Below are 20431 nucleotides of genomic sequence, written 5' to 3'. Positions count from 1 at the left end.
AAAACCTTTTCCTTTTCATATCTATTGAAATCCTACATACACACCTTTCAAAACACACCTTCTAGAAGAATTTTTTCCTAGAAGATTAGTCTTACTTCAGCATGTCGATAACCTATGGTTCACCTCAGGATTATAAGCTTTGTTTCATTCTAGTTTGCCTTGTTCTTCATAGCTTGGTCTTGACAGGTCTGTACTCACCCTAGATTGTAAATTCCTCAAGGAATGATTCATGCTTTTGGTCCCCAGAATACATGGCTAAAATAGGTGCTCAGCAAATTCTCAGAAGAGGGTGAGAAGGAGGGAGGGTATGGCATGCCTTGGCCTTTCAGACCAATTCTATAAACACCTATTTTGTCTGAGTGCTGTTTTACAATCTGCACATAAGTGGCTTTTCAAGTTGTCTAAACACAGTATCAAGCATAATATCCTTCAGATGATGAGGGAAAATATCTGTTAATCTCCATTACATGGTCTGCTTAATGGTCTGCAAATATCTAGGTTTCTGCACCCTCTGGCTGCGTCACAAGGACTTCCCACCAAGCATAATAGCCTGGAACCCAAATGTTCCTTTGTGGGTACTCCACTTGCTGGAAAGTGGCAGACTCAGGAGAGTTCTGTCTGTGATCAAGTGTACTTGTTTCTTTTATGGGCTGTTGATTTCTAAGAATTACACTTGATTTTACTTTTACAGACATAAAGACATCACATAGGAAAATGACAAATGGATCATGAACAGATATTTTCAAAACTATCTCCCAAAGGTAAACCTTTGACCAAGGAGGATGTTGGGCAACACAACAGTACATCGGTAGTATCCCAAGAAGGCATATCACTGAACAAAGGAAGAACCAGAGAGATGCACAGAATGTGCACACCTAGACCATCCTTACATTGGTTAATTCTCCCATGAATAAGAGTTCTCTGCATTTGTGTTCTGGGCCTATCTTGACTCTGGAAGGGATCAAAACTTCTACTCATGGAAATTATTTTGAGTAACCAGGACATAGGACATATGACCAACAACTGTCAGGATCACATATCCCTATCCTTCTCCCATTGGGAGGCAGTGGCTAACATTTTGTAAAATGTACCCACATGCTCAGCATTTATCAACCCAATCATGGACACTAAGGATTTCTGCACAGGACCTTTTGCTCTCTCCATTCAAAAAGTAGATCGGTAGAGCACATCTGAAATCCAATATGATTCAAGCATTATCTCTGAATAATTTCTAGGCCAGCTCTTTTTTTGATCTTTAAAAAACACAGAAATCACATGTCTTTCTTAATTTTTTTTTCCTAATAGGTCAATGGCTGAATTTTAGTTGATACTCAGTATCACACAATGTGAACACATCTTGGCTAGGGCTGCTGGGATCTGTGAGGGGAAATCCCCCCTTAGAACTCCTCACTCTTCTTATATTTTTACGTAACTCCTAACAAAGTAAGTACAAATAAGCAAAAAGACCTCACCTCTTCTTACCCTCAACATTTTCCTGAATGATTTTATTTCTTTGTTAGAAATATAAGATGAAGCTTTATGAGTCTTTAAAAGTCTAAAGAAAATAGCTACTAATGGTATCTTTTTATTGCCTACAATTCATCCTGCTGGAAAAGGCAGTAATGTTCTTAGAGTTGATTATAGCTCAGTCTTAAATTTTCTAATTGTTTTAGATTTTTCACTTATTTTAGACATTTTCACTTTGCCCCCTAGAGTAAATTAAGATGAAAGGTAAATTAAAAGAGAGGAATTCAACATAAAGAGAATAAATAAATAAAACGCAGATTGCAGAGCAGGAATGAAAACAAGGTCTCCCGGACCAATCTGTTGAAGGAATGCTACAAATGTGAAGTGTTTACTATTTTAAACATTAATCATGCACTCACTCTGTTTATTTAGCTATCAATGTTTTTCCTGTAACTCTGACTTGAAAATGTGTAAGCTGTTTAGAATTAGGACTCAAACTGAAGCCAAATGATATGTTGATTATTTATATTGCATAGCTTGTCTTGAAACTTCAGAGGTGCAGTCTTTTCATTTCAATTCACACCTTTTTTAAAAGTCATTATTATTTTGTATAATGTGACATCTCAAATAACTTTTATTGCCACCCACTACCAGACACCCAAGTCACAGCCATTAAAGATAGGGAGCCTGAGTCCTCCATCAATGGGCCTATTCAGAAAATTGCCACCATCTTGCTTTCACTTAGAAGCTATGCAGTGGCCCCAACACATAAGACTAGCTTAGTCATCAGAATTAGGATTTCCAAAAAACCGTAAGTTTTCCAAGTTTCTGGCATTATGTTCTTGAGAGAACATAACAGTCATCATGAATGACTATTGCCTCTCATCAAATCTCACAAAATTGTAAGTTGTGTTAAGGACAGAGACAGATCACATAAGGTTGATTTATTATTTCTTTCCTTTAAGAAAGTGAGGAAAGCATTATAATTTGCTCCTGGAATAAAGATATGTTAGAATTCTTCCCATTAGAACACCTAGAATGACATGGACAAGATCTACAAAGGTACATATTTTCCTTGAAAACTGTTGCTGTTGCCATAAAATTATCCACATGACACAGGTGTGCTAGAAAACTGTAGCATATTTATTTTCTTCAGTTATCATAAAATTCCTCCAGTGCCCCACCCCCTTTCTTCTAATTTTAACAGTTCAACCTCTGGTGAGAGCTGTTTCTTCCCCCACACCTTTTTTTTTTCTCAATTGGTATGGTGGATCTCCACATGATTCTTGGGCTGTTGTCTGCTGCAGGGTCTCATTTGGTACTTGGTGAATGTTGGCTCATTCTCACATGTTTCATACTCAGTGTTCTAAGGACACTCGGCCTCCCATACTAATAGGTCAGATCATGCCTTGCCTGGCACTCTGCCTCAGCCTTCTTTAGAAAACTCAGAAGATGAGCCCCAACCCATCTCTGACTTTCTCTTCACAGTCCGTGAGAACCAGAAGGGCTTCCATTCCTCTCCCCTTTGGGTCAGGCCATGGGGATTCTTTCCTGCTCTATCTTGTCACCCTTCCAAGAGTGATATTTTCCCTCCCCATTTCTTTTTTGGTTTTTCATTTGTTTGTTTGTTTGTTTTAATTTATTTTTGAGAGAGAGCAAGTGGGGAAGGGGCAGAGAGAGGGGGACAGAGGATCCAAAGCAGGCTCTGCAATGACAGCAGCAAGCCTGACGCGGGGCTGCAACATACAAACTGTGAGATTATGACCTAAGCCGAAGTTGGACGCTCAACCAACTGAGCCCCCCAGGTGCCCTGCCTTCCCCATTTTTTGATGGCTATGACAACAGAGTAGTTGTTGAGGATAGGACGTCATTTGTGTGAGGAAAAAAGTGTAAGTTTTGTCAGTTTGATAGTTTCTAATTTGCATCCCCTTGGAGTTATGTAGAGGGCGGTGAGAACTACAGGTCATAGATTCTTCTAGTCCATCCTCTCTGTGTCTTTTACCATACTCCATTCTTCAGTGGTAACTCCACTTCAGCCCTCTGGGTTCCCAATGCCCTTACAAGCTATTCACCTCCTTCAAACTAAACGTTTCTGACAAACTAGCTCATAGACATCCAATGTATGATATGACTTTAGGTATCACCTTGCTTAGAGGAATTACGAAGGACTAACACTTGAGCCCAAGCAATGAACCACTAAAACTGGAATTCTGAGAATTAGTGATTTAAGAAGCGCATTGATGGAAGAAAAGTTTTTCAGTTCTGCTGAAATAATACCTTGTAGATGAGATGATCTCATGAGGTTTTTCTATTTATATGTTCAACCACGAATGCACACACATGGACACATGTGCATGCACATATACACACAAAGACACTTCAAACTGAAATATCAAGACATATAAAAATGAGATTAACAAATATTAAAGAACTTTTAAAACTAATAAATATTTTATAAGTATATAGTGTTAATTGTGTCAACACATTTGATACAGACTTCCTTAAATAAATAATAAAGAATCACAGTAAAAGAATTAGAGAAATGACATAAACTAACCAAGCCAAAGCCCAAATAACTCATTTGCTTCCAGAATTACCCAAAGAACTGACTTTTAGCACAGTGTTTTTACTTATTGACAGAAACGGTCACAGGTATCTTGCTGTGACCAGTAATTGACAACAATGCCAACTGTCTTGTTTTGTAAAGGATTTGATTTCAGGCAAACCTAACTATGTTTACAAAAGCTGATTTTTTTTTAATTATAGACTGTGGGAGTCTGAACTACTCTTTTAATGTTTTTAGTAACTGCAACAAAAACTTCTAGTATTTTAAATACACAACAATTAAAGAATATGTGGCACTTTTTATCATTTTGCTCCTTCCCTGGAACTTCTAACAAGAGAAAACTTTTAGCAGCATTTAATGGATGGGCCTCACCTTGGCCTGGCAGCTCAGTTTATGCCTCATGATAGTATTTTGAGAAACAAATCCAGATTTGCCTGGGTATATCTTGATGGACTTTGTTTCTTTTTTTTTTTTTTAATATGAAATTTATTGTCAAATTGGTTTCCAAGCAACACCCAGTGCTCATCCCAAAAGGTGCCCTCCTCAATACCCATCACCCACCCTCCCCTCCCTCCCATCCTCCATCAACCCTCAGTTTATTCTGTTTTTTAGAGTCTCTTATGGTTTGGCTTCCTCCCTCTCTAACTTTTTTTTTTTTCTTTGTTTCTACACCTGTCTAGGCAAACTTCAGTGATGGTTTTGTTACATGTGTTACTTCCTGGAAAGAATAATAAATTACTTTTCCAATATTCAGCTTGAAGCTTCAGTCAGATCCCTTCCCTCAATTGCTAACCTTTCCACAAGTACCCATGGGAGAGTGTGACAACTATGTTGCTCTGAAGTGCAAGAGCCCACAGCCTTGAGTGGTGGTTGGCTTGACAGGATAGATTTTCGCCTTTAGGAAGGATCATTCCCACATTGCTACTCAACCTTCCTTCATTTACAGCCCTAAGTGTGTCTGTTGTTAAGGCACCAACACTGCATGAAGTTTCTGCACATCAAGGAGGCTCAAATATGCCCTCGCGTTTGCCATACATCTGCTCCCATGGGTTCAAGGCCCTCTTCAGGTAATTGGGCATCTACACTCCACATATATTCTCTGGATGAAAAGAATGCAAATGTGGGAACCTACCCCCCTCCCCGCCCCCGCCACAGTAAGGATCAGCATCCCCTTCAAGGAAATCTGATTGCCTACTACTACAGAAATGATTTATTATTCCTTGACTTTGATTTGGGTAGTCATGTAAGATTTTAACATTAAGTGTATATATTATAATAAATCTATTTGGGATACATATTACCTGCTTGACTTCACAGTTTTATGTTTTAGTTAAATTATCTCTGAACTTCAATAATCCTCTGAAATAAGGCATTATTTATTTTGAAGAAATGTAAGCTCAGAGAAGTAAAGGGATCTGTCCCAGTTCATGCAGTCAGTAACGGCGTAGAAATTCTGAGTTCCTGCCCAGTGTTAAATTTTGTATTTAACAATGTGGGGGCACCACCTTCTATGCTTTCAGCCTGCCTTTTATCCCAGCCACAGCTCTGGCAGCCAGTCTTACACAGGGATACCCTGCAGTGCCTCTCTCAATCATATGGCATATGCCCTGGAGATCCTCTGATTCTGTGATACCCAGCTGACAGTCACACATGCAGATATCCATTATGTGCCCAGAAGTGTCAAGAGCGGCTAAAGGCTTTCCCCTTCTGTTCTTTGAGAGGATTCTGAAACATGTCTGCACAGTTCCTCAGAAAGTGCCAGAAGGATTGAGTGTGTTAACTACATTGGTGGCCTGCTCAGTATTGCACCCTTGAACTGTTTTACTCTTCAAATCCCATTTCTTGTTCCCTAGGATCACTTCCAAAAAAGAGGGAACTCTGCTCTCCAGAGGGAACCCAGGGTAAAACAAGGACATTATGTCACACTCTGAAAGTGGCAGGAGAATGTATCAAATGGGGGAATGATTTGTTTTCATTGGAGAAATGAAATGGGCTCTTTTAGTTTTCAAAGGCAAGTCTTAAAGCCAGGTCTAGAAGGAAAGCCATTAGCAATGGAAAGTAACCAGCAATTTGAGGAGAAAAAAAAAATAGTTCAGGCCTTTGAGAAGGACTACGTGTATAGACCAGAAAAGAGAAAAGGGGGAAGGAGACTGACATAGAGGGCATGGGCCCCACAAACATAACAGACAACCTAGGTCCCAGGAAAGAAATGGCCAGCAGGTGATTCTCATGACAGATTGTGACCAACAAACCTCATGACCTGCACTGTTTGTTCCAGAGTTGTCTATGTTGAGTGGCTCTTATGATTTCCCCAAATCCTCAGTAAAGGTGGTTAATCATGGCAATCTAATGCGACTTTTACGGAAACTGGGGAAATAGAGGTAGAAGTTGTATTTGTATTCGGGGAGAAGTCAGGGGAAGAAAAAGCCATAGCCTCCCCAAGCACTACCTGGGGAGCGAATGGCAATAATAGAGCAGTTTTGGGATAGGCCCAGGAAGAGAAGTGATAGACAATGAATGGGACGTCTAGGCACCTACCAGTAATCAGCAAAATAATTCAGGGATAGGGTTTCCTATAGTTACACGGGAAATAGGTTTGAGTTGTTTTATTTAGACATTGAAAATAAAGACAAAAGAATTTGGGAATATTTGGGCAATATACACATATATGGAGTTAAAGAAATGGACAGAAAGCATGCCATTCATACATTTCATATAAGAAGGAATACTCAGAACATTCATTTGTTCCTTACATATTTATTTTTATTATGTTGTTAAATGTTATTATTTTTTATTTTATTTTATTATTTTAAATATATTTTATATACTTATTATTTCATATATATTTCATATTATTTCAATATGAAAATTGAATATTATTGAATTATTCAATAATTGAATATTGAATTGAAATTATTCAATATTATTTCATATTATAATATTTCATATAATATATTATTATATTTTTATAATATTATTATTCTTATATTTATCATTATACATTTGTGCCAGGTACTAACCTAGACACTGTGGGAGAAAAGCAGTGAACAAAACAAAAAAATATTTATTCTACTGGAGGGAAATATAAAAATTAGTAAAAATATAGGTTCTGTTGGACAATAAGTTCTATAAAGAAAATAAAAGAAGAAAGGGACAGAAATGTTTGGAAAGGAGAGCAATAAGAAATGTTGGCACTATTTTTATGTTTCTTGCAAAAGAGCAAGTTCTGTGGACTATGACAACCAAGGCCATGTATCTAGGCTTAATCAAACACTTACTCAATGAATGTCAAATGTTATTTGATTACTTGCTATGGACGAGGTGCTGAGCTAGGCAACATGGTGAAGACAAAGATGAACAAGAAATGTTTTCAAGGATCTTTCAGGCTAACCAAGATGCTTAAGTATTTACAGTTTAGCAGCCTTTCTCCATTGGGGTCCCACAAGAGAATTAAGGCCTAATGCCTTTAGACTTTTACTTTAAGTAATGAATTCCCCTCTCTCCTATGAATCCAGAGTGCTGCTGGTTATGAACCATCCTTGGGATAACTGAGAAAATAGTCACTCAAATAATTTTCTGTTGTCTCTGGTAGAGATGAGGAATATCAGTTGGGAAAGGCAGAAAGGCATGAATAATAACAATAATTAAAAAAACAGATCCTAAACCTGTTTTGCTTTGTTTTATTTTTGTTAGTAGTTGTTTATTTTTGAAGACATTCAAACCACCGATATTGATGGCTGTTATTATGGGATAAATATACTAAGAAACAGCAAGGCAATTTGGCCTCTACAATTTGGTTTTAACGAAATATTTACCTTGGAAGAATTAGATGTACAACATTCATAAAATGAGATATGACAGTCACCTTGTTATCTTCCTTGGAATTTGAGGCTTGGATGAAACTGAAACCACCTGGACTCCACTAGAAGACACATCAAGGAGCATAAAGATTAAGACCATTCTGTTCTTGAGCCTTTACTGTGAGCAATTTTGTGTTGGGGCTTTGGCTTCTCCACCAGCCTGGAGGTTTTCTTATTGCTGCCACTGGCAAATATATTTATCACATATACTTGAGAATGTTGACTATATCTTATAAGCTTGTCCAATTGAATCATATTGTTTAGTTGTTCTGTACTGTTGTGCTGTCCCTGTATAGTGTCCTTGGCTTTTTCTCAGGAGGTGTCACCAACCTCACATTCTCCTTTTAGCTGGAATAGACTTTATTCTAAAACATTTTAGTACTACCTAATGAAATAATGGATCAAGGTAGCCTTCATCTATAGCTGCCAAAATCATTAGGTGAAAGACTTACAGGAAATTTTATAATGGATGGAGCAGAGGGACGCCACCTAGGAAGCCACTCACTGATTGATTAAACAGATGTTATGTGTTTATGGAGATGATGCAATAGGAAAGACACAGCATTACCTATGAATTCTTGGTCAAAACTCTGAACCATAATCTAATCAATCACTAGTAGGCAGGAAAAAGAAAAACCAGTTAAATGACACCATGAGAAAGCAATACACCAATGTCATTCCTCAGAATAAAAATAACCAATTAGTCAAAGTATAAGTAGGGGAAGGGAGCTATTATAGAATAAAATAAAGTTAAGATAAATAACAATCAAATACAATTATGGTTGTAGGTTCCATAGAGTTCTGTCTAAAGGGAGCAGTTCAGACCCTGGAGGGGCAACAAATTGGCATGCCTTACCAACTAAGGCTTCTTAGCACATTTTCTCCCCCAGAAGACCTAACTTATCTAGTTCTTTAGAATTCTTCTGCTTCTTCTCTCATGATCTCTCTTAGCTAAAACTCTGATCATCATTGTTATTAAAACAGCTTCTTGTGACTAATAAAATAAGCATGGACAATAGCATACTTCATTGCTTCAAACTTGGAGAAAATGCGGTAGAACTGGCCCAATAACACAGTTTCCAGGAAAACCTCAAAATGTCTCAAAACATTTTCAAATCTTGGCAACCAGATTAGGGCTTTAGAGACTTTAATACACAGCAGCCACACCCACACCCTAACTCATTCCAGCTCCCATGTTCAGAAATCTAACTTTGGTTGGCATTGGAAACTTGACTTACCGCCTAACCTCATGCCCGAGAAATACATGTTAGAGATTAGTAATTAGCCACTGGACCCTGAGTGGCAGCATTTTTACTTTCTGCATATGGATTTGATCATTACCTACCAAATCCAAGAAACTTGAAATGTTAGTGGTATTTCACAAAAATTATACTCTGAACATGACTGTATTCAGCACACAATTTGTGCTAAGTTGTCTGAGACAGAAACATATCAGCAAAGAATCTAATGCATAGCTTAAAATGATTGATTCAAGACTAAATCAGCAACGCTAATTTCTTGCAATGCTAGTTACATATGGTTGCATTAGTATTCCCTTCTCAGAAATCCAGCTGAGAATCATTATTTAATGAAAGGCTTACAAATTGCATCCTATTTAATGGCTTTCATTGCAAATTCCTTTGTAGAAATGCAAAAAACATGTAAGTGACCATGTAAATTGTATGCTGCAGTTGCAATGAGCTGGGGTATTTTATTTATGTGTTCATGAAATATATATGTATGTGTGTATGCATATTGTACATATTTAGGCATATATTACAAATACATCTATACATACATACAATATGGCACACATATACAACATATAATACATAGAACATATGCAATATATATTATATGATACATACATACATTCATGTCAAACTGCCTTAGGTTTGAATACTGGCTATACCACCCATTAAATGTATGTCCTTAAACAATTTTATTCCTTAATATTTAGTTCTCTCATCTTTAAATTAAAAAAAAAAATTTAATGTTTATTTATTTTTGAGAGAGAGACAGAGTGCAAGCAGGGGAAGGACAGAGAGAGAGGGAGACAGAATCCTAAGCAGGCTCCAGGCTCTAAGCTGTCAGCACAGAGCCCGATGGGGGGCTCGAATTCATGAGCTGTGAGATCACGACCTGAACCGAAGTCGGATGCTTAACCGACTGAGCCACCCAGGTGCCCCTAGTTTCCTCACCTTTAAAATAATAGTAATAATATCTACTCCCCAGGGTAGATATTGTTGTTATAAAGGTGAAAAAATTTTCAAGTAAGATACTTAACACACTAGGGCACCTGGGTAGCTCAGTCGGCTAAGTGTCCAACTTCAACTCAGGTCATGATCTCACAGTCTGTGAGTTCAAGCCCCCATCAGGCTCTGTACTGACAGCTCAGAGCCTGGAGCCTGCTTCAGATTCTGTGTCTCCCTCTCTCTCTCTGACCCTCCCCCGCTCAAGCTCGCTCTCTCTCTCTCTCTCTCTCTCTCTCTCAAAAATAAATAAACATTAAAAAAAAAAAAAGATACTTAACACACCATCTCACACAGACCAAGTCCCCATTAAGCATTAACTCTGTTTCTAATGTAAAAATAACAACTGGAGGAATCGAAATTTGTTACAGAATAAACTGCAGGATCTATGGATTTTTAGTTATTGAAGAGTTGAACCTAAGCAGGAAAATTATTCCAAGATCTGTGGGTAGTTCAGAGACAGACTGTAAAGGGAAGAAAGTTTGTGGAAGAATTCACATTTAAGTAATAATTTATTGCAGTTTTTCTTTCAGGTTAAGATAAGCCACCTGATTCCTATATAGTATGTATATATTATCCTGTATGATTCTTATATGTAATTATATACATATATATATTTACTATTTTATCAACTAAAACTAAATATTTAGCCAACTAAATAGCAAGCTTTCATGTAAAACATTATGACTTGAATAACTCTAGATTTGCCTTACTTGAAATACTAATAGAAAAAAATAGATTATTCAGGGCCTCACCAACCCAGGTCTATCGACTTGGCTTTTTTCTCATTAGGAAACAGACACAAGGAATTTTACACAAGCAGAATCATGAATTTAACTAGTTGGAAGTAAACATTTTTCAATGTGGCCACAGAAATGGATAGTCAAAGATTAAGCCAATAAATCCCTCTGGACAGGATGCCAAAAGGAAAGTCCCCATGCACTCAGTCAAGAAAGGAATCACCAATTTCTAAGATTTCTAAATGGAGCCACAGTCAGAAAAATTCCATGTAGTGTGATCCTTATTAATATGAAAACTGTGACTATCCTGACACCTGGATACTCCATTAATTATTTTTACCCAAAGCAGATTTTTTTTTTAGGAAAGAAGAGAATTAAGTGAATTAATTAATTTTCATTGAATTAATTTTTGTTTTGCCTAAATATTCTTAGTGTAGCCATTTTTTAAGTCATTTGGTAACATTAATCATAGCCATAGTTTTATCTATTTTGTAGAACAGAATGTTTCCCCAAATGTTATATCACTTAATCCCCACAATGGACATTGAGCTACATATTGTTGACCTCATCTTAAACTTGAAGAAAATGAGGCTGAGAGGTCACATGGCTAATCCAGACTTTCATAAGTAACAGCTCCAGAGATACCCCTACCCCAGAATTTCCTCTGTGTAAAGTTGCTTTGAATGTTGTGAGCATGCCTTCTTCATATGCTAGATATTTTTAAATCGTAAGTCAATGGCAAGCTTTCTTTCTTTAAAAAGAAAAAAAAAGAGTGGTTTACTGTATTCTAAATCAGGGGTAAAAATGATGTCCCATTGAAAAACCACGACTGATTCTAACGCATGCTCAATGGACCTGAAATGAGCTAAATCCAGGAAAGAAGCCATGATCTCTCCATTTAAACCAGGAGTTCCGTGTCCATCTCTGCTGTCAGAAATTTGAAGAATATTCACATTTTCCACGTGCTTTATCAATAGCTACCTCAATATTTCTAAACCATCTGTCACTATAGTGCCTAGGTAATTAGGCAGAGGTGCTCAGGCACTGTATTATTTGAACATCATTTCCATGGAGCAAAGTCAGCTTGTAACATTTGTCATCATTTTGATGGGTTTCCTATCACTTAAATAACTAAAGGGGAAAATTACAATTTCCTCTAAATTCATTTGTAGTTACTTTCACAAATACTTCTTGGCCACAGTCATCATATTGAACATTGGCTATGTGTCAACTAAATCCTTGGTGATTATTTCAGCACAATTGATGGTCCTAGTTAATTTCCCAGATGCTATTCTGAGATCTCTTTTTTCCAAGTAGTTTTTTAAATGTTGGAAGTCGCTTCCAAATACACCTCTTCTATTGGTTCTCTTTTTCAAGGAAATCAATTGACACGGTATGATCTTTGATGCATTATGTCTGATATACATGAAGAGAAAAAGCCTCTTGGATGATCTTAAACCACTGTGATTAGGTTTTTAGGTTTGACTTTTTGTATAACCACTAGAAAAGGAAATATGTATGACAATTTTAGGATGTTTAATCTAGAGCAGGGATTGGAAATTTGTAAATCTACATCACCAAATAGTTTTATAAATAAAAACATTCTTAGCCATGCTCATTCATTTACATATTGTCTATAGTCATTTTCATCCTATAATGGCAGAGTCAAGTGCTATGACAGAGACCATATGGTACACAAAGCTTAAATATTTACTAACTGGACCTTTAAAGAAAAAGTTTGCAGACTCCAGATCTAGGAGTAACTTTGGTTTCTGGCAATAGTTTAAAAGAATCAAAAAAAAAAAAAAAAAAAAAAGTTTGTCTTACCTGGCCTTCTTTTAGCCAGAAATCCAATATTTCCTCACATTTCAGGACTCATAATTGATGGTCATAGTGATGTCCTTGAAGTACTGAAAAGCCTTGAAGTACCTTCTGAATCAGCAAAGATTAAATCTCACCCACTGTGGTCTCTGTTATCTAGATTCATAGTCTTATAACCGTTAAGCAACTCCAACATCATCTTTCACAAAAGAGCAGAAACCTCTTCTACTACATGCCTTCCATGTGGTATTTTAGTCTCTAATTACAGACCCAGTGAGAGGGGGAATACAACTTCACATGATACCCATACTATTTTGTAGCACCTCTGACTCTTACTCATGCTAAGTGTTTTTCAGCTCACATTGAGTTACTATCTTCCTGCCACTCACTTGCCCTATTCTAATATTGTAGCTGCTAGTAAATTATAAATGATAGATCTGTGACTTTTTATTAACCAGAATGCTAATTAAACAGAACACCCCATCCTTCCACTCTGCCTTATCAGAGTAGATAAAGTAGGTTCTGAGTAACAGGCACAGGTTTGGGACTCAGATACACCTGTGCTCAACTTCTGGCCTCACCACTTAAAAATGATGTTTTTCTGAACATCAATCTCCTCATTTGCTAAATGAAAAAACAAGAGAATTTGAAAGATGGTATACAGAAGCATGTTGCCTAACACAAAAGAAGCTTTTATTACTAGTAGAAAGTAGCAGGCATTTTAAACATGCTACGGGAAAACATGCAAGTTTCAGAGAACTCTAAGCTGGGGGAAGCACTGGGGGCATCTTGGGAACTAAAAATAATCCTATATTTAAGACTTCATTTTGGGGCGCCTGGGTGGCGCAGTCGGTTAAGCGACCGACTTCAGCCAGGTCACGATCTCACGATCTCGCGGTCTGTGAGTTCGAGCCCCGCGTCAGGCTCTGGGCTGATGGCTCGGAGCCTGGAGCCTGTTTCCGATTCTGTGTCTCCCTCTCTCTCTGCCCCTCCCCCGTTCATGCTCTGTCTCTCTCTGTCCCAAAATAAATAAAAAACGTTAAAAAAAAAAAAAAAAAGACTTCATTTTAAAAAGCTAACATCGCCTCATGTTTGTCATAAATATTCCAGAACAAGAATTTATCTATCTAGTTCCCTATATGCCACTATGCAGAAATAGGGGTTTAGAGCTTGATTTTAGCTCATGAAGATCCCCAAAGAGTAAGCAGTGTAAACATCAGACATTCTAAATGTATACAGAGGAATATTTCAAGAAGTACATACACCTTTTCAATTCAGAAAAATAAATTATGCAAATTGCTAAACCAGTGAGGGCCAGATTAAGAGTGTCTGTCTCTTTTATTCAGCATTACTGTGTTTTGAGAGATCTAGCCATGTCTGTAGCATCCAATTTTAATATGGCAATGCTCTCCTATTCTAGCTTCTTCTGTTTAAGGCAACATATTGAATCTCTTGGGAGAAACTCACCCTGTATCTGCTCAATTGAAAACATGAGGGTGCACATTCTGAGCTACATATGCTCAGGTCCAAGTTTCCAAGGAAACAAGGGACTGCTCGTTTATCTGCAAAAATGAACTGATGAATCACTTTGAGCCTGTTACAAACCTTGATTATGAATCAAATTGCAGTGTAGAGTCTAAAAACTGTCAATGTCTTGTCATTTCTGCCTGGCAGACCCCTGACGCTCTGGAAGCTGGCAGCTGGGGGCAGGCATTAGCTGAGTTATCTCGCCACTACTTCCCTCTGAACTGTTAGTGAAATACTGTCACTGATAGCCAGATCCACACTGCACCTATGTGTGGATAGCCTTCAATTGTTTCTATCCATAAAGCCAGACAGGGCCATGTACATTCGGGATGTCCCAGACCAGCCATATGGGAGGGACTTCTATGGTCCTCCCAGCTCTGGCAAGGACTGCCAGCTCTCAGGTTCACACCCCGGACTAAGCAAAGAGCCACTGGACCCTCTACCTCCAAACCTTCATTGGCATTCAAACAGTGGTTGATAAGCATTTCTGAAATTCTTGAATACGAAACCTCCTGACCATTCTTTAGCATTTACTGGTCCAAGTACTTTAAAGGTGTTACTTTAATAATCACAACAAACTTTGAGGTAGATACCATTATTATCTTCATTCTCTAGAAACTGAGGCACAGATAGGGGAAGTGATTTCCCCCAAGGTCACATAGTTTGTAAATGATAAAACTGGGATTGGAACCCAAGCTGTGTCACTTCCAATTCATACCCTTAACAACTTATTCCATCTTGTAGAATACTGACCATTGTGTTTTTGTCTAAGTTTCAAATGAGTATTCCCATTCATTTATTCATTCATTCATTTATTGAGCCAATATGTACCAGACATCTATGCTAGGCCCTTTGGCCATAATAGCAAACAAGAGAGACAGAGTCCCTCACGGAGCTTGCATCTTACAGAGGAAACAAATAATAAACAAGTAAGCAAATACAAACCAGATAGGAACTGTAATATGATGGCAAAAAATGAAATCAACACTGCAGTTTGGGATGATGACATTGGAAAAGACTATGGCATAATGAAGGTACAGAAAGGAGACAAGATGAAGCAGAAGCAGAAACGGCTAGATCATCCTGGACCTCAGACAGCAGACTGGATTTTATTTTAGGTGGAGTAACAAGTTATTGAAGAGTTTTCATCATAATTGAGGTACAATTGTCCTCTCTTCCTATTGCAAAGAAACTATATAGATAGGTATAAAATACACCTGTGCATCAGAGGTAGAAAAACGCATTCACTCCCAGCCCCAATTACATTTTTCTGGAATGACTTTAATCACATACACTGAACATTTTTCAGTGTTCTTAAAAGACTAAATTAGCTTTCCTATTATTTATTTACGTGTGGTTAAGGAGAAAGTACACTGAGTAAGAGTAAGAAAGTATGCTAACGTGAAGGAGTGTCACTGCTCAACAGGCAGAGAAAAACAAATTTAAAAGGACCTGTTGAATAGGCACCAGGCTAACGTGAGTATCCATGAGTAGACGAAGTATGGACCCTTCACTCTATTACCCTCTAAAGAAACGAACCCACCTCTATGGACAGTCTCTAGGCTCCAAGGGATAAGGCCTTGCTTTGTTTCACATCTGTATGCCTGTGTCTGGCATAGTATTTTATTTAGCATAGGTTTGCCGAAATATCTGTAGATGGAAGGAAGAGAGAAAGGAAGCAGAAAGACAAAAAGAGAGAGGGAGGGAGGAAAGGAGGAAGGCAAAAAGGAAATAGCACTCTTGGTTATGGGCTGACATCTTTACCTCTTGGTTTTGCATCTTCTTGACTGTTTCTTTATTCTCAGCACTCCCTAACCCATCTTCCTGGGATTTAAAAAAAAAAAAAAAAAAAAAAAAAAAAAAAAAACACATCCAGCATGACACTTCCAAAAGATTAATATTTTCATTTCAACATTTCTGAAAGTATTTCAACGAAATTGCTTTCAAATGGTTTATTTTATATTAGATCATTGAGAGATAGATTAATGTCATAAACGTAGGTACTAGCAAGCAATATTTTTGTCTCCTATGTGCACATACGGTATATTTCATAACCTCTGATAACTTAAAGTCACTAATTTAAGTCAAATTAGGGAATGGGCAGTATAATAATTGCTATATTTCTGCTCCTTCTTGATAACAAATGAGGCTTTTTTTCTCCACCAGTTTATAATAGTGTGCTTTTTCCTTGGCTAAGATATAACAGCACTGCTCTACACGAACAAAAATATTTTTACTGGCTATGTTATTACTGAGAAATGCATTGGGAAAATGTAAAAATATTTCACCTTTATGTTGAAGAAAATAAACACAGTGGATTAAATAAAATTTTCACAGCTGTTGACACGTGCCATATGTAACACTTGGTAAACGTCAAAGAGGCTTTGGCTCCTTCTGAGAATCAGAGACTAGAATTGGTGGGGACCTGAGATATTTATTGATCCACTACCCAAACCCACCTCAGCACTTTGGGAAAATGAGACCTAAAGATGTTGATGGACAATCCAAAGTTTATGTAATTAATTGAAGAACCAGGACTGTTAGACTTGTTACCTGAGCCCCAGCCTGCGCTGATCCCACTACACAATGCTGCACCCTGATGCTTCAATGCACACTACTGGAAGTCAGCATTAGGAAAAAGAAAGATCAATTTTGGCTCTAGAATCAGACCAATCAGACTTCACATCCTGACTCAGACTCTGACTACCTCTTTGAGCCCATGCAACATATTTTAACCTATGCAAGCCTGAGCTTTTCCATTAAGAAAAAAGATTTAATAGTGCCAACCTCAAATATTTGTTCAAATGTCAAGTGAAACAGTTAAAGTACTGGCACATTTTAAGTGTTAAATAAATTTTATCTATTACTACCAATATTATTAGCATTATTATTTATTATTATTATTTAAACATGTTACACATGAAACAGTTCTGATAATTTTTAAACACATTCGTTTGCTAAAATGGAACTCTAAGTTCTTATGTACAGACATAAAACTCTGCTCAGAAAGTGTCTAAGTTAATTGGCTCTAATGATCCAAATATTAAGCATCCTTCTTAACAATTCCACCAATTCAAATAAATTGAGAAAGTTGGTACTAAGGCAGTACACTGTAGAAGATGAACCAGAGCTGACCCTTGCCTCCAGAAACCGTCAAGTCAACGGCGGGGGTAGGGGGAACACAAAGAGCAACAAGGCTTATAAAAGACCAAATGTGCTGTGTATGGTATAAGAGAAGTGACAAAGAGGGGCTTTGGGAACAGAGCAGGAGGAAGGAATTCAGGCTGAGAAAGCAAGAAAAACTTCGTGGAAGAAACAGTGTTTGATCCGAGCCTTGAAAGCATGTGGAAATTAGAGGAAATGATGTGGTCAAAGAACAAGCTACAGGTCTCCTGTGTTCCAGGCATCTGCAAGCTGTGTTTCCCAGGATTACATAAAAGCCCATGTCCCTCAGAAACACACAGGATATTGGAAAATGCTGGAGTACAAGGACTGAGTCACAGTGTGTGGGGGAGGTAGAAAGATTGGAGGGGGAGTGAAAAATGAGGCTGGAAAACTGGGTTTGTGCCTGAAGAGCATCATGGTGAGACATGTAGACCTTGGAAAGACAGCCCATTATGCATCCCAGTTCTGCCTCTCAGAGTCATATGAGCTTGGCAGATTACTTAAGCTCTCTGTACTCCAGTTTCCTCATTTATAACATGACAATAAGAGTAGTGTCCACTTCATAGGGTGGTTATGACAATTACATGAGTTACTACCCATAAAGCATCTAGACCAGTATCTGAAATACAGTTTGGTCACTGTTAGATCATCATGACTATCATTATTGCCATCATCATCATCATCATCATTACCACTGGGGATATTTATATACCATATTGGAGACTGAAGATCTACAGGTAATCATCTAAAGATGCATCCTGGTCAAAGCACTACTTTATGAAAATAACTTTGGTGGGCTGCATACACTTAGTTATTTGACCTAAAAATTGTATATGACTCTTATTTATTACAAGAAGTATGGAAAATATGGGTTGCAGAAAAGAAAGATCAATTTTCCTGGTAAATTAAAGAGCTGTATTATAGCCCAATACAAATTTTGTTTGCATTGTTTGCTTTTTTTAAACTATGAAAGTAGTAAATAAATGCATTTTGGTTATACAAATATAACCAGAATAGAAGTGAATAAACAGTGAAAGTTCCTTCTCATCCCCTGTCTCCCAGCTCCCATGATCACCCCTATCTCTGATGTTAAGTATTTAGACTGGTATTCCAAGCTTGTTTCTACACATTTACAAGTATACATAACCTTTAAGCTTTTTAAAACCATTCAGTTTTCAATTTTCCTTTAATTCAACAGTATGTTTAAAGACCTTTATATGTAATACAATAAATCTGTCTTATCCCTTTCAACTGCTGCATAGTTTTCCAAATATTGTTATTTCTTACCTTATTTCATTAATCATTCTGTTCATGAACACTCAGGTTACTTCCTGTTTTTTACTTTTATAAACAAGGCTACAGTATACTATTCTACATATATTATTGTGTACATACATGCTCAAATATCTCTACAGGACAGACACTCATAAGGGAAATTGCTGATTCAAAGAACATTTTCTTAAATTTGGAGAGATTCTGTCATAGTGGTCTCTGGAAAGTTGGTACCAATTTACATAACCATCAAAAATGAGTGAGAATTTTTTAATAACTCAAGTTTTAAAATAATCAAGTTCAAATTCCAGACTAATGGCATAATTAATTTATTATTCTAGATCAATGGTTCTTAAATTTTTTGGAGTCACACGTCCCTTTGAGAATCTGATAAAAGTTATGGATTTGTTCCAAAGAAGAGAGTGCATAGACACAAATATACTGAACTTTGATATTTCAGTGGATGTTTCATACTCTAAGTTCAACCCAGGATGAAGAACCTCTATTCTGGATAAATCAAAAGTTATGCACTTGTGGGTGTGATGAGTGAACACTGCATCCAGAGCTGGGTATCTATGGGTACCTCTCTGAGAACCTTTCTTTAGATCTTCTTTTTCTGCCTCAAGTAGATGGCATGAGACTGGGTAAAACAGTTGTCTCTTTACTGCACTTCCATCTGACAGTGAAAAATCTGCTTTCATGTTCATTTTATTCAAGTGGTTTCGTTCTTCAGCCTTCAGTGAATGTGTTTGTATCTGTGTGTGTATGTGTGTGTTTGTTCACGCACCCCTGCTCATGTTGATTCTTTGCAGCAAGTTAACATGGAATCAGGCTGACTGGGTTCAAATTTCTGATTCTGACACTAACTAGCTTTGTGACCTTGGGGAAGTCATTTAACCATATAGACCACTACTGGCCAATAAAACTTACTGCAGTGATTGCAATGGTCTATAATCTGTGCTGTCCAATACATTCATCCCCAGACATATGAAACTATTGGTCACTCTAAATGTGACTATTATTGAGGAATAAAACTTTTAATCTTTTATTTAATTCAAATTAAAATCAACACATATGGCTAGTGGCTGCTATATTAGTGCAAATCATTGCTAATCTGTTGTCTTCGTTTTTTTTCTTGTCTGCCAAAAAGGGATAATAGTAGTTCCTACCTTGTAGGAATATTGTGAGGAATAAATAAATTAAATACATAAAGTACTTAGGGCAGCACCTGGTACATAAGTATTTGTAGTTACTGTTACTGAGTACTAATTATATACAAAGTGCCATTTTAACATTATTACTATTGGGGGAAAATAGATATATGGCTCTCACCCTCAAGAAATTTGAAATCTGATGGAAGAGACAACACGTGTGTGTGTGTGTGTGTGTGTGTGTGTGTGTGTGTGTACATACGTACGTACGTACGGGGTGGTGAGAGGAGAGAGAGAGAGAGGGACAGTAACTCAAATGTTAAGTGATATTTCAAGTCAAACACCTGTGCTGTTGTCCCTAAATAGTAAAAGATAATACACTGAATCCCTGTGTGGAAGCACTGTGAATTGAACTATTGAACCAAGATTTGAACTATGTGTAAGAGTTTTAGTCAGAAGGTGAGAAACAAAGTTCCAAAACTAAAGCAGGAAAAGGAGATGATAAAAGTTCATCAGAGAATGCAGAGTAGGCCTGTGTGGCAGGAAGGTTAATCAAGACATCTAATGAACAGTAAAATTGGGCGGTACAACCAGAGGCAGATAACCAGAA

The 20431-nt window shown here is 37.3% G+C and overlaps 1 long non-coding RNA gene across 1 annotated transcript in view; it reads right to left on the bottom strand.

Annotated features, from left to right (window-relative positions):
• The window catches only part of LOC144615820 (uncharacterized), a 60880-nt gene that overhangs the window by 7317 nt on the left and 33132 nt on the right, over positions 1-20431 (bottom strand). The gene's annotated exons all lie outside the window — the stretch shown is intronic.

The sequence above is a fragment of the Panthera onca genome, chromosome A3 (genome assembly GCF_046562875.1).
Source record: "Panthera onca isolate mPanOnc1 chromosome A3, mPanOnc1 haplotype 2, whole genome shotgun sequence".
NCBI lineage: Eukaryota > Metazoa > Chordata > Mammalia > Carnivora > Felidae > Panthera > Panthera onca.
The sequence above is the reverse complement of the archived record's forward strand: the minus strand, read 5'-3'. Positions and strand labels throughout refer to the sequence as shown.